The sequence below is a fragment of the Callithrix jacchus genome, chromosome 3 (assembly GCF_049354715.1).
Source record: "Callithrix jacchus isolate 240 chromosome 3, calJac240_pri, whole genome shotgun sequence".
NCBI classification, from domain to species: Eukaryota; Metazoa; Chordata; class Mammalia; order Primates; family Cebidae; genus Callithrix; species Callithrix jacchus.
In genome coordinates, this window is record NC_133504.1 from 92,314,760 (window position 1) to 92,330,990 (window position 16,231).

Consider the following 16,231-nt stretch of genomic DNA (forward strand, 5'->3'; position numbering starts at 1 on the left):
AGCTGAATTATTCAGCACTGTCTTCACTCATTGCAAGGGCAACAACCTCAGCATTTATTAATCCAGTATAATGCTCACTTTGTAATTAACCTGGGAGCTACATCAAACATCTAATTGCACCTCTGACAGCAAGATGGTACGTTTTGTTGAGCCTTGAACCTCTCTCAACACATCTCTAGGAAGTGCAGTTTTGTAGCTATCAGTTGGTGGCTGTGAGAAAAAATATAGCAGTCATGCTATTGCAACAGTGATTACTCCAGCCTCTTCTTTCAGTTAATGAAGTGTTGAAAGTTCAAGACCCAAGTTATTGGTAGAACTAATGAGAACCAAAATACATTAATACTTGCTGGAATGAATCCTTTAGGATTTAAAGCTTATTCATAATCATGCTTTGATAGAACCCTTTTTTGTATGCATTTCCTCATTTGCTATAATTTATTTGTTCATGCATATCTTTTTGCCATGTGAAGTATAAGCTGCTTGAGAGCAAAGATTGTACCACCTGTTTCTACATTGTGCCTGTATATAGCCTTGTTCATTCTAAATGTTCAGGGCTGCTTGGTGAATAAAAACAGAATGCAATCTGTGTACTTACCTTCCTTCTTCGCACCAGATGCTTTCTGCTTATTACTAAGAAGTTTTCCTTGTCCATCCTCACCTTCCTGATCATGGCTAGATTAGAAAATTAGAATATTTTCTCTAAGAAGTTTAGATTAATTCCCATGATTTCCCAATTGACTTCTCTAGAAAAGCTAAGAAGTGTAGATTACTTAAAATGTCTGAAAATCTTCTGGGGCAGTCTGGACCTTGAATAATGGAAATATAATAAGAGGCATTATAGGGGTGAACTCTTTTCAGTAGTGGTTTCAAGAAGACCAAAATTTACTCTTCAGCTTCCCTTCAATTATGTATGTTCTATGAAATTCAAAAAGTAACATATCTGGACATAAATTTACATAATTTTCCTAAATAAATATTTCCACAACACTCTTATTACAATAATATAATATATGATAGGCCAGGCGCGGTGGCTCATGCCTGTAATCCCAACACTTTGGGAGGTCAAGGCGGGTGGATCACCTGAAGTCAGGAGTTCAAGACAAGCCTGACCAACATGGTGAAATGCTGTCTCTATTTAAAATAGTAATAATAATAATAATATATGATAATAGAACTATGGCATTGAAGATGTCCTCAACAAATATTAGCCATTGACTATTCTGGCTATGAGTCTAAATTCCGGCTATAAGACTATTCTTATGTCTGTGAGGACAATTCTGGCTATGTGGCTATGAGACTATTCTGGAAATGAGTCTAAATATGGACCCAAGCCCCACAATATTAAAAGATGTGCTTTAATTTGATCACCCTTAGACCTAACTCTAACTGTTCATTGTGTAAAAGTGGTGGTTTAAAGAGAATCAATAATCTCTGATGATCAGCTAACATCACTGCATGCCAGGTACTGTGTTAAGAACTTCATATGCATCAACTCATTTAATCTTCATGATATCCCTATAAAGTAGGTATAATTTTTCTACCCACTTTACAGATGAGAAAATGAAAGTGCAGAAAGATCTTAAGAAATTTGTTCAAGGATACTCAACTAGAAGGCACATAAGGGATTCAAACCTAGACTTACCTCGCTCTAGAGTTTGTTCTCACCTTCAGTACACCCTGTAGCTCTTCTAAACCAAGCTTACTGTAAATGACACATGGAAATAGAGGTGTTGCCAGTTCCAAAACCACACTGTATAGGTGCAAACCTAAAATAAATGCTTCATCGAATTGGCATGAACAGGTTTCCTAATCATGTAGATATTATTTTCCTGTCTTGAAAGGGTATTTTATTACAGCAGACTAGACTAAGGAGTTAGTTATACAGATTAAATATAATTTCATATGGATAGTCTGCAGAAGAAGTGAAGAGAAAATTCATATTTGTCGACATTCCAAAAGTATATTCAATTCAGTAGACTTTGCTGCCCTCCATGCCCTATCGTAAATAGAGAGCAATTAACTGAAGTCTACTCTTGTAACAATAGCAATAGGGGCTTTCAAATGATAAACCTCACTCCATTCTGTTTATAATCAAACAGATTACCTTCTCCTTATGCGTATGACTTTACATAGATGAATCATCAAATGAATTCAATTTTTAATTCTATATACTCCACTCAGCACTATGTTAGCATTTTTCTTCCTGCTGAGTCTTAAGGCTTGAAAGATATTATATGTGCTTAATGTGGCTGTGCATTATGTAAACATTTCATCGCTGCTGAACATCTTTCTTTCTTCCTCTCTCTTTTTTAACTGTAAATATTCTGAAATGACCATCTATACACAGCTTGCCTGCCCTCCTTCCCTCCCTCCATCCCCCTTTCTTCATCACTCTGACTTCCCTTCCCCTTTCTCTCTTACTCTTCTCCTTTGTTCTCTCTTTTTTTAAGATAAAATTTGACAAGTGATGAAAAGATAAGAATATTTTTGTGACCCTTGAAACCTCTTGCCAAATTATTTACCAGGAATATTATACCGATTTATGCTGAAATCACCAAAGTATGGGAGCATTATCCCTTTTCATATTTGCCAGAGTTTTTCATTATAATTTTAAACTTAATGTAATGATAGAATGCTTCCTTATTAAGAAAAATCCTCTTCTTTTAGAAGGGTTCCTTTTAAAGGTTTTCATTTTTTAGATTGTTAGAGAAGTAAATCTTTTGAATAATTAAAACACATTCAGTTACCTCGACTTCTCTTTTTAGAGACAGACCACCAAAACCAGTCTATTCTCACCATATATGCCCAAGACACATTAGACACATTGTTATATCTGTCAAATTACCTCTCCTTGCTTGTCTACTCAAGATATTACACTGCTATCTTAGTTGAAACAAAAAAAAGTTCTCCTGTGTTAGCTTATTTTTTAAAAATTTAATTAAAACAAAATTTTTAACCACAGGCTTAATTTGCATTTAGAGGTTCCCATTTTCTTCCTCTCCATGTTACCCAATAGATACCACAAAGTAACTGCTTCTGTCCAGACTGGCAGTACAGAACTGTTGTGGTTCTAATGATAAGAAGAGCAGTAACCTCCAAAGAACCCAGGGTTCTTGTTTGCAGAACCAATCAATAATTAGTAATAATTTGGTTTTACATACTTTCTCTTTGATGAAGTTCTAGTGGAGAAGGATGATGGACAAGGGTTGAGCAAGGCTGAAAGCTTATGCTATGTATTTTTTTGGTTGTTTTTTTCAAAAGTTTCACAATTTATTTATTGAGAGGTTATATGTTATCTTTAATTTTGAGAAACTTTTCACTTTGAAAACTTCAAACCTACAGGCAGGTTAAAAGAATAGGACAATGAACATTGTAGAGTCTCCATGTATGTTCACGAATTGTCAACATTTTGCCATATTTACTTTGTCTCCTTTTCCTTATACTACATTTTTCCCCCCCAAAAAAGTTGAGAGTAAGTTGTCACTATATATTGTGCATGTATGTATACATATATCCACAATGCTATTGCCAATCAGGCTATTTATCATTAACATAATACTATTGTTGAATATACAATCCATCCATACCCAAATTTCCTCAATTGTCCTAATGCCTTTTTTTTTAACAATATATCAAGGATTATATATTATCTTTAGTCTCTAATCAGAACAGTTTCCTAGCTTTTTTGTATTTCATGATTTTTTTTTTTTTTTTTTTTTTTTTTTTTGAGACGGAGTTCGCTCCTGTTACCCAGGCTGGAGTGCAATGGCGCGATCTCGGCTCACCGCAATCTCCGCCTCCTGGGTTCAGGCAATTCTCCTGCCTCAGCCTCCCGAGTAGCTGGGACTACAGGCACGCGCCACCATGCCCAGCTAATTTTTTGTATCTTTAGTAGAGACGGGGTTTCACCATGTTGACCAGGATGGTCTCGATCTGTTGACCTCGTGATCCACCCGCCTCGGCCTCCCAAAGTGCTGGGATTACAGGCTTGAGCCACCGCGCCCGGCCTGTATTTCATGATATTTTTTAAATTCTAGGCTCTTCTTTATGCCAATCCACCTCCACACCAACCTTATTTTTTGGATTATGGAAACTGTCTTTCTGACTGTCATAGCAACATATTTTTGACACTATTTCTCCACATTCTTTTGTCTTCATCCTCCCATATCTCTGTGCTATATCCCATATGTCTCTGCTGTTTCCTTATTTTTCTCTTTCATCAGTATTTGGGACAACTTTTTGTTTTATATTTATTTTTTGATTTTATTTTCTTACTCAACTTTTCCCCTTCCCTGTAGGCTCTCATCTGTTTCCTTGAGATAATACTATTTTTAAAAATTGTAATTCACTTGGTGTTATTTGTCTTTTTCTAGCTCTCTAGCACTTCCCTCCAAGATGACGTGCTCCCTGCAAAGACAACTCTAAAGTGTGACTTAAATTCTTCTTTAAGAATTATACTTGTTCTCTTTCTCATTTCCTCAGCTCCCTTTCCTTTAGGCCGATTTTAGCTGAAATTCTCATTTTCCAAGTTGCCCTAAATCAGAATTTTACTTTTTCTAAAGTATGTTTATTTAGATAAAGTATATTATGCTGACTTTGACCCTATGGTGGAAAAATGCATTTTGTCACATTCTTGGTTCAACATTCATGGGATTTTTGTCTGTTTTAATTGACACAAACCTTGGATTTGAGGTTTAAAAGAAGAAAAAAAAGAGCTTAACATACCTAACCAAATATGCATATTGAAAATGGCTATAGTAAAATGTCATTCCAATTATTTCAGGATAATAATACCAAATGCAGTCTTATTTGAAAGGATTTTAAAGCTGAAGGGGCTTTGGAGATAATTAATTTATTTCCCTTAGTATTCAGATGAGGAAACTGGGAGCCCAAATTACTTAAGGTCAAAATTGGTGGTAGAGAAAATTCAAGGGATCTCATATCCTGATTTTCAGTTCATCATATATTCTTTGCTCTCACTGTGTTTCAATTTCATATTTTCCAGGAAATAATATTTAGAGACGTAAAAGAATTCATTGAAAAGCACTTGGAAATATGTGACAACAAAGAATTAAGAACACCTCATTAGCTATAGCATCTGGTTTAAAAAGATAGTCTTGCTTTGATGAGTATTGCTGCGGACCTAACATGCATCGATTTATTGCTTTGTATCTGACATTGTTCTAAGCATTTTACATGCATTCATTAATTTAATCTTAACAATATCCCTAAACATTGATATATTATCATTTCCTTTTACATATGCAAAATTGGAGGCACAAAGAGTTTGGGTAACTTTTCTAAGGTCATTTAATAACAGGAAGAATCAGAATGGGCTGCAAACTCAAGCAGTATTTTTCCAGGGCTGTGTACCTAATGGTTGTGACATACTGCCTCTCTTGATTTTAAGAGCTTTAAACATAAAGGCCACTCTTTTTCTTTCACAGAAATGGAAACTGAGGCACAAATGGGTTTGAATGTTTTCTTTATTGTTACCCAGTCAAATGCAAATAGATATTGAGAATTTCCCCAAATCACAAGGGTGCTATATCCTCCGTTCTAATAGGGTAACCATTTCTGGTGAGACAGCCCCAGAAATTTTATTCACAGTTACGTTGGTTGATCAAATTGTTTCTTCTTGCCAATTCACATTGGCAAGATGGTTGTCCATAATTTATAGCGTCTATCATTATAAAATCATTTTCTCTATACAGAACTACGTTACTAGTATCTGTTAGAGGACAGATATTTTCAACCAACTAACACTTTTCTTTTAGAAATGGAAAAGGCTAAACATGGATGCTCATCCCCATAATCCCAGCACTTTGGGAGGCTGAGGCAGGAGGATTGCTTGAGCCCAGGAGTTCGAGACCAGCCTGGGCAACATAATGAGACCCCATCTAAAAAAAAAAAAAAGAAAAGAAAAACAGAAAATAACACTAAATTAAACTCTGCATGCCTCATCTATGATGAATTTGGTCATCATTTTCATTAGCCTACTAACAATGTCTATATGGCTATTGCTACAAAGGAATTTTTTCAAAATGTCATTCAGACTAGATATAACTTTACTATAGTCCATAACTAAGTAGGTAATAGAAAATAAAAATTTTGGCCAAATGTATGACATATGAACTGAATTATCAATCAGGGTTGACCTAAGAAGGGAATAAGTTTTCAGCAGATGATCTAAGTTCTGACTGTTTCAGAAACATCTGGAAAGAAGAATTGTAATATAATATACTTGGTGAATAATGTATAACACCATCGTGAGTGACTCTCTATTGGATTTATAGCAAGTAGGAATTGACACTTAAACTGGAAGATTTGGGCTGACTTTCACAAAGTTGTCCCTATTTGTCTCTTTCTCAGCTTTGTGGAGGCTAAAAGATGATTACCTCAAGATGGAAAGAGGCATAGAGGGTCTCCTGAGGCTGGCCAGGTACTGAAGACTTAAGGTGCACTTTGATTTAAATTTGACACTAACACATAATTTTTTTCTGACAATCTGGAGAATAAAATGATCTCCAACATCTTGGGGTGGCTACTTGCAAAAAAAAACAAAGGACTGGCATCTCCAATAAAGTTTCCCGTACTGTTTTGGGAAGCAGCCTACACAGCAGGTAATTACAGTTTGGACAGAACTTAAGTCAGCCAAAGCCTTATCTCAATAACATGTCCTGCTTGCAAAATGAAGTGTAAGAGTGCACCTCAGGAAGAGTGCATGGCTGAGCAAGTGTTCTGGGGAAAAGACTTGGACAGAGAAAAAAAGATAAGAATAATAAGAAAGAGGAATCTTAAACATTCCTTTTGGATCTTCTAGATGCTGCATAAAATTCCAGTATCTTATATCCTATGTCCATTATACCACAAATTATGTAGGGAATTTTATGTATAAATCTAAACGTGTAAGGCAATGCTACATGTTTGTTGAGAGAATTTATTGTTGAAGAACATACCATGTGACTTTGTTTCCTGAGGCAGAGGTCTGTGATATACCTTAACACAAGTATTAAGGAGTTTGCTACACTCAAATAAGTGGTTTCAAGTTGCAAGAACTTCCAAGGGAAAGGTGATAAAAGAGCAGTAAAAACCTTTGTAAGGAAAATGTAGGCTAAGGCTAATTAGTATTATTATTATTTGAGGCAGGGTCACACTGTTGCCCAGGTTGGAATGCAGTGGTGCAAACCTGGCTCACTGTAGCCTCAACTCCCTCAGTCTCTCAAGCAGCTGAGACCATGGGTGTGTGCCACCATGCCTGGTTAATTTCTTAAAATTTTTGGTAGAGACAGGCAAAATTTTTGTTGCCCAGGTTGGTCTTGAACTCCTGGGCTCAAGCAATCCTCCTGCCTTGGCCTCCCAAAATGTTAGAATTACAAGCATGAGCCATCACACCCAGCCATTTTTTATGTTTAAAGAATTATATGTGTTAAATTATCAGTGGGGTCCTTGGGCCACAGATAAAAGTGCTACTGGATATAAGATCTGCATTTTGGCCAGGTGTGGTGGCTCACACCTGTAATCCCAGCACTTTGGGAGGCCGAGGCAGGTGGATCATGAGGTCAGGAGATCGAGACCATCCCAGTCAACATGGTGAAACCCTGTCCCTACTAAAAATACAAAAGTTAGCTGGGTGTGGGGGCACGCACGTGTAGTCCTAGCTACTCGGGAGACTGAGGCAGGAGAATTGCTTGAACCTGGGAGGCAGAGTTTGTAGTGAGCCAAGATCATGCCATTGCACTCCAGCCTAGGCAACAAGAGCGAAACTCCATCTCAAAAAAAAAAAAAAAAAAAAAAAATCTGCATTTTAGTTTTATAAAGGAAAATAAGGATTGAAATGGAAAAAGGAAACTCTGAATGTGCAATGCTTTTATTTAAAATTGCATTATGTTAATTTTTAAAAAATAAAATAAGAAAACTGGGTTCAACATGTCGTGTTGGGATTTGGATAGCATGTACACTTTGCTGTACATCCATTTATCTATCTATCTATCTATCTATCTATCTATCTATCTATCTATCTATCTATCTATGCTGCCATAGGAACCATATTCCTGGGCTACTGTGAAAGCTGCTTTTTTCTGGTCCCCACCCTCAGAGGTCATAGTGGCTTAGAACCCAAAGAACTTGGGACTTAATATTCAACATAGGGAAGTCCAGATTTTCATCTGCATATGGTTTAAGTAGAATTTCTAGGATTCACCTGGAAATCTGAACTATGGATTTAGTGGGAAAAGTTTCCTAATTCCAATTGACTGATTTACCAAGGCATTTTGGAACACAGTCTGTTTTTAATCTAATTGTTTCTAAAACTTTCTATGCATTTATGAAATATATGTAATATATTGTTCTCTATAAAGTATGTACACTTTGGGGGACTGCAGATGCTGTGTCCATTTCAGGTCTAGTTAAAAGTACAAAGCTTGTTCTCCTCACTCTTAGCTGATTTCTAAGGAATTATATCTCAATTCTAGCATTTGACTTACTACATTTTTCTGGATCAAGTGAGACTTTTTTAAAAACAAATATATTTATGTTTTTTCCAAATGCAGATATTTCAACTACTTATGCTTTAATGAAGATTTATACTGCTTTTATTTTTTAAATTCCCGGAGAAAGTTCCAAAAGCTCTCTTAATCATTCAGGTCTCTCCAGACACTCCTTGACTTGTTACTACTGCACAAGCATACTGGAGCCAGCACTGATTTCCCCACTGTGCATCTAGAAATCAACACTCTGCTGGCACACTGATGGGGAGGTGGCATAGGATTTATTCCCTGGCATTGGTGGCTTCAATCAATTTCCTCATGCACTTCCTCTTTTGTATTTTTTGCAAATTTATGTCCTTTTTCCTTCCTCTCTCTTATTCATTAGCTAGTTAGAACAGATTCTGTAGTCATTGCTAAAATAACCAGCAAATAAAGAGCAAGAGGTAGAGTCAGCCTCTTGGGAGGAGTCAGACAGCATGAAAAGTCCACATTCAGTGTCAAGCACTCTACTTTGTTTGGCATCAGAAGTGGGAACAAGGATTAAGTAACACAGATTATATCTATCGTCCCATAGAACAGCAGCTTAAGACAGAAAATAAGTGCTGTTCCTCATATTTTCTAAGAAGCTTTTGCAAAAGTTCTGAAACAGGAAACTAGAGCCATTTCTCTGGTTATGTAAGGTCATCTACCAGGGCAAATGAAGGATAGTTGTGCCTTTAGGATTTAGGAATTTAGGAAAGAAATTCCTAAATTTTGGGGTATTTAGGGTATTTAGGAAAGAAATTTTAGCTCACACTGGCAACATGCTTTCTGGACAACTATGAATGGATGGCTGTGTCATGAGCACCATCTTCTTGGACTATTGCAAAAGCTGCTGTTCCTCTGGTTTTCCACCTTCAGGGTTTCCAGTAAGTCAAGACTTAAAGATAACAGGGACATGTAACTCAATTCTTGGATGGTATATTTTTAGCTACATCATTAGTTGATTAGACTTTCTGCAATTTACAGAACCTAACCATAGAGCTGTGAATGTAAAAGTTCCAAATAGCTGTATCCACAGATTTGGCCACAGGAATTGGGGCTGGTTTGGTGGACTCAAGGCAAATGATGGTTCATATAATTGCTAATGCTTCTGATTCAAAGAAGTTGGAAACAGAGAATTTGTTTTTGTGCTTGGGGCTTGGATTATGATGCAAAACTAGAAGAAACAAGAGGAATAGAAAGATCAAAAGTAGCAGCGAGGGTGGGAGGAAATTGGCAAAAACATAAGCAGGGCCATTTATGAAGCTAGATGGCAAGTAAGATGGAATGAGGTCACTGTAATATAATTTTAGAACATTTTCATCACCCCAAAAAGAAACTTGATACCTATTACCAGTCATTCACCATTCCTCACACTTATCTCTTCACGGACCAACCCAGTTCTTGGTAACCACTAATCAACTCTCTGTCTCTATAGATGTGACTATTATGGACATCTTATATAAATGGAATCATGCAATATTTGGTTTTTGTTTGTTTCTTGTTTCTTTCACTTTATATAATGCTTTCAAGTTTTATTCAAGTTGTAATATATATTGGAATTTCATTCCTTTTTATGTTCTTTTGTTTTTATCATTGGCTTGCTTTTAATTAGCTTTATCCTTTAAGCTTTTACTAATGTAACCAACCAGGTTAGGATAGGAGGAGCTATTTCCCAACACTTCTCATGTAAAACAAGTTTTGGGTTTTTCTTTGCAGTAAAACAGGCTCTTCAGTGTTTACAAGCTTATTCCTGAGTCGTGAAAATTCTCTCTCTGTGATTCCCCCTGTATTCTTCTAGTCAATCCTAAGGCTGCTACCTTTAGACAGACAGAAAGTCTGAAGAGACTTTTTTCTTGTATCTGTAGTGGAAATCTTAGCAGTAGACAGTAACTGCTTCCACCTTTTAATTTTCAAATAATATTCTATTGTATGGATATACCATATATTATTTATTGATTCATTAGTTGATGGACATTTTGGTTGTTTCCACTTTTTGTCTAATACAAATAATGCTGCTGTAAACATTTATGTACAAATGTTTATGTGGACATGTTTTCACTTCTTATGGATACATACCAAGGAATGGAATGGCTGGGTCGCATAATAACTGTATACTTAACAGTAAACAGTTAACTGCCAAACTGATTGCCAAAATGGTTGCATCATTTTACATTCACATCAACATATATGAGTCTTACCATTTCTCCACATTCTTGCCAACATGTGTTATTGGTGTCTTCTTGAATTTAGTCATCCTAGTTAATGTGAAGTGCTATATTATTGTGGTTTTGTTTTGCATTTTCCTTATGACTAATAATAATGTACTTTTCATGTCCTTATTGGCCATTCATATATGTTCTATGGAGAAATGTATATTTAACCCTTTGCTCATTTAGAAAATTAGGATGTCTTTTTATCACTGAGTTGTAAGCCTTTAAAAATATATTCTAAATAAAAGTCACATATCAATAATTTACAAATATTCTCTCCTATTATTTAGGTTGTTATGTTAGTGTCTTCCAGAGAAAGAAAACCAGAAGGACACACACACACACACACACACACACACACACACAGCCATAGAGCTTTCATTTTCATTTTTCACAAGCTAAAGTTGTGTGGCCCTGCAACAAGCAATTCTATCAGTGCCATTTTTCTAACAGCAGTATGCTCCCTTTGGGTCTCTGTGTCACATTTTGGTAAATTTCACAATATTCCAAACTTTTTCATTATTATTATATCTGTTACAGTAATCTGTGATAAGTGATCTTTGATGATACTATTGTAATTTGGGGGGGCTATATGAACCATAGCCATAAAAGATGGCAAACTTAATAAACGTTGTGTATGTTCTGATTGCCCCACTAACCACCCATTCTCCCATCTCTCTCACTGTCCTCAGGCCTCCCAACAAGATTGAAATCACCCTGCAATGACCTCTACGTGCTCCAGTGAAAGGAAGAGTTGCACATCTCTCTTTTAAATTAAAAGCTAGAAATAATTAAATTTGGTGAAGGAGGAAGGTCAAAAGCCACGATAGGCTGAAAGCTAGACCTCTGTGCCAAAGAGTTAGCCAAGTTGTGAATGAAAAGGAAAAGTTCTTGAAGGAAATTAAGAGTGCTGCTTCAGTGAACAACACATAGAAGATAAAAACAACAACAACAACAACAACAAACAATACAGCCTTAATGCTGATATGGAGAAAGTTCTAGTCTGTCTGGATAGAAGATCAAACCAGCCACAACATTCCCCTAAGCCAAAGCCAAGTCCAGAGCAATGTCCTAACTCTTAAGTTCTACAAAGACTGAGATTGGTGAGGAAGCTGCAGAAGAGAAGTTGGAAGGAGTGCTTGCTTCTTGCTGTACCTGCTGCAGTTGCTTTCAGTTGGAGGAAATTTATGCCACTTGTGTTACAGAAAATCTGCAAAACCTGCTGGTGACCAGTGCCTCTGGAGAGCTTGAAGACTGCAGAGATGTTTACTATGGGCTCTTGGGACAATGGGGAAAATTATGTTTCATTGTGATCTATTAGAGATTTTGGAAATTTGGACTCTGATAGAGGGTTTGAAGGAGATTGTCAATTATTGTGTGACATTAGACACTATGATGATATAATGCATTGACAGTTTTTTAACCAGGAAAGAATTGTAGCTGCTTCATCAACAGAATGTGTATCAGTTTCCCTTCACTGTCTGAATAACCAGACTCAGTTAACCAGCTATGAACTACAGCTTATTACCACACAGGCCCAGGAAGTCATTCATGTAGCAGTGCACCATGTACAGGTGTTGTGTGCAACAACCCAGAAATCATTAATATTGGAGATGATGGTTGAATAAATCTCTTCAAAGCTTATCACAAGGAAGCTGTAAGAACTGTAAACAATGCAGGTGGTAGTATACTCCATAGTGTAATCTTTCTTCAAACTCCTGAGATTCTTACTGTAAATTCAACTGGGCAGTTAAAAATGTGGGATTTCACACAACAAGGAAATGAACCTTTTCAGATATTGTCACTAACCGGTGACCGAATCCCCCCCCACGGTGTTGCTAGAAATCTCATTAAACAGCATGTTGGAGCTACTAGTGCCAGGATGGAATGTTGATTATTTGGAATGTTAGACAAGGTACTATGCCTGTATTTCCGCCAAAGCCTTACGAAGCTAAAATGAACGCTAAAATTACTTTCATCCATCCAACCCAGATCCTCCATTTATTGTTCTGAAGATGAATTCCTGTGGCACTGGGATGTGCCACAGATGTGCCATAACTCTTTCGCCGAGGAGGAAGAGCTAGTACTTTTTTGTCTCAGAGCATTAGTAACCAAGCTAATATTCACCAGTCTCTCAAAGTTCTTGGCTCAGCACTGATCCTACAAAAGACCAAATTGAAATCACAAGCTTACTTCTCAATAGGAAGTAATATGGAGGGAAGACCCTATTCATCTGGATAGAAGACCAAACCATTTGGATGTTTTTGGTTCTTGTCTTGTTTGTAGAACTGATACAAAAGCAATTTATGTTACTGGACAACTTTTTTCATGAAACTACTGTAATTATAAGATTTTAGATAAATTTTAGATTGGTCTTTTGAATTCCACCTTTGGTGCAAACTTTTACTATCAGAATATGTGAAATTTGCTGGGAAACATCGGTAGATTACTGTTAGTGTCAGTTTCCAGCTTTGGCTTTAGTTAGTTGGATTTTCCCACAACAGTTGCTTATCTTTAGCCATTTTCACTTTTTGAGGTAGTTTGGCATTTTCTTATTAATTTACAATATCTTTTGATATATGAAGCATTTTTTGCCTTCGGTTATATGATACAAGTGTTTTTCAATTTATTTTTGGCTTTACTTACGGTGCTTTTCATAGAAGTTTGCATTTTGTGGTAAAATCAACCAGTTTCTTTCTTTACAATTCCTGTCCCTGGCATCATACTGTTCGTATCCTAGGTTTATATAAGTGTTAAACAGCAATTTCTTCTATTTTGTGGTTTTGTTTTTTACATATAATGATATATGAAATTTAATTATTCAGTACATCTCAAGCTTTTTTTCCCTTTAAAATGAAAGAAAAGTTGTAAGCTAGCAGAAGCTGGTTCATGAGCTTGAAGGAAAGAAGCCATCTTCATAATACAAAAGTATAAGGTTTGAAACAGCAAGTGCTAATCTAGAAGTTGGAGCAAGTTATCCAAAAGATCTAGCTAAGATAATTGATGAAGCTGACTCCATGAAACAACAGATTTTCTTTCTTTCTTTTTTTTTTTTTTGAGACGGAGTTTTGCTCTTGTTACCCAGGCTGGAGTGCAATGGCGCAATCTCAGCTCACCGCAACCTCCGCCTCCTGGGTTCAGGCAGTTCTCCAGCCTCAGCCTCCAGAGTAGCTGGGGTTACAGGCACGCACCACCATGCCCAGCTAAGTTTCTGTATTTTTAGTAGAGATGGGGTTTCACCATGTTGACCAGGATGGTCTTGATCTATTGACCTCGTGATCCACCCGCCTCGGCCTCCCAAAGTGCTGGGATTACAGGCTTGAGCCACCGCGCCTGGCCCCAGATATTCAATGTATATGAAACAGGCTTACATTAGAAGAAAATGTCATCTAAGATTTTCTTTTCTTTCTTTTTTTCTTTTTTCTTTCTCTTTTTTTTTGTTGAGATGGAGTTTCGCTCTTGTTACCCAGGCTGGAGTGCAATGGTGCGATCTCGGCTCACCGCAACCTCCGCCTCCTGGGTTCAGACAATTCTCCTGCTTCAGCCTCTTGAGTAGCTGGGATTACAGGCACACGCCACCATGCCCAGCTAATGTTTTTATATTTTTAGTAGAGACGGAGTTTCACCATGTTGACCAGGATGGTCTTGATCTCTTGACCTCGTGATCCACCCGCCTCGGCCTCCCAAAGTGCTGGGATTACAGACATGAGCCACCATGTCCAGAGATTTTCATAGCTAGGAAAGAGAAGTCAACATGTGGCTTCAAAGCTTCGAAGGACAGGCTGTCTCTTTAGTTAGGGGCTCACGCAACTGGTGACTTCACCTTGAAGCTAATGCTCATTTATCATTCTGAAAATCATAGGACCCTGTAGAATTATGCTATATCTACTCTGCCTGTGCTCTATAAATGGAAATAAATCTTGGATGACAGCCTATCTGTTTACTGCATGGTTTACTGAATTTTTTTTTAAGAGTGTTTCACTCTGGTTGCCCAGGCTGGAGTTCAATGGCACAATCTTGGCTCACTGCAACCTCTACCTCCCAGGTTCAAGTGATTCTCCTGCCTCAGCCACTCAAGCAGCTAAGATTACAGGATGCGCCGCCATGCCCGGCTAATTTTTATATTTTTAGTAGAGACGGGGTTTCGCTGTGTTGGTCAGGCTGGACTTGAACTCCTGAACTCAGGTGGTCCACCTGCCTTGGCCTCTCAAAGTGCTGGGATAACAGGTATAAATCACCATGTCCTGGTGGTTTACTGAATGTTTTTAACCCACTGTTGAAACCTACTACGCAAAAAAGAGGTTTATTTCAAAATATCACTGCTCATTGACAATGCACCTGGTCACCCAGCATCTCTGAGAGAGATGTGCAAGGAGAATAATGTTGTTTTCATGCATGTTAACACAACATTCATTCTGCAACCCCTGCATCAAGGAGTAATTTTGACTTTCAAGTTCTAGGAAACACATTTTGTTAGCCTATACCTCCATAGATAGTGATTTCTCTGATGAATCTGGATAATGTAAATTGAAAATCTTCTGGAAAGAACTCACCATTCTACATGGTATTAAGAATATTTGTGATTTACAGGAGGAGGTCAAAATAGCAATATCAACAGGAGTTTGGAGAAGTTGATGCCAACTCTCAAGGATGACTGTTAGGAGTTGAAGACTTCAGTGGAGAAAGTAACTGCAGAAGTGGTAGAAGCAGCAAGAGAACTAGAATTGGTAGAGTCTGGAGATTCCACTTCAGTGGCTGAATTGCTGCAATCTCATGGTAAAACTTGAATGAATGAAGGGCTGTTGTTTATAGATGTGCAAAGAAAGTAGTTGCTTGGCTGGGTGCAGTGGCTCATGCCTGTAATTCTAGCACTTTGGGAGGCAGAGGCACGTGGACTGTCTGAGTTCAGGAGTTTGAGACCAACCTGGGAAACACAGTTAAACCCCATCTCCACTAAAATACAAAAAATTAGCTGGGCATGTGGCATGTGCCTATAGTCCCAGTTACTCAGGAGGCTGAGACAGGAGAATAGCTTGAACCCAGGAGGCAGAGGTTGCAGTGAGCCAAGATCATGCCATTACACTCCGGACTGGGCAACACAGTGAGACTCCATCTCAAAAAAAAAAAAAAAAGAAAGAAAGAAAGAGAGAGAGAAAGAGAGAGAAAGAAAGAAAGAAAAAAGAAAGGAGTAAGAAAGGAAAGAAGGAAGTGTCCAGGAGCGGTGGCTCATGCCTATAATCCTAGTGCTTTGGGAGGCCGAGGCAGGCAGATCATGAGGTCAGAAGATGGAGACCATTCTGGCTAACAAGCTGAATGCTGGTCTTTACTAAAAATACAAAAAATTAGCTGGATTTGGTGGCACATGCCTGTAATCCCAGTTACTCGGGAGGCTGAGGGAGGAGAGTCACCTGAACCTGGGAGGTGGAGGTTGCAGTGAGCCAAGATCGTGCCACTGCATTCCAGCCTGGGGGATAGAGTGAGATTCTACCTCAAAAAAAAAAAAAGAAA

The 16,231-nt window shown here is 37.6% G+C and overlaps 1 pseudogene across 1 annotated transcript in view; it reads left to right on the top strand.

Annotated features, from left to right (window-relative positions):
• LOC108590839 (nucleoporin Nup43 pseudogene) overlaps positions 1-14,656 on the top strand; it is a 43,135-nt pseudogene extending 28,479 nt beyond the window's left edge. Inside the window, exon 3 of the transcript XR_013533005.1 lies at positions 11,416-14,656. The product of XR_013533005.1 is annotated as a nucleoporin Nup43 pseudogene (transcript). The remainder of the gene's footprint in view (positions 1-11,415) is intronic.
• The last annotated feature ends 1,575 nt before the right edge of the window (positions 14,657-16,231 follow it).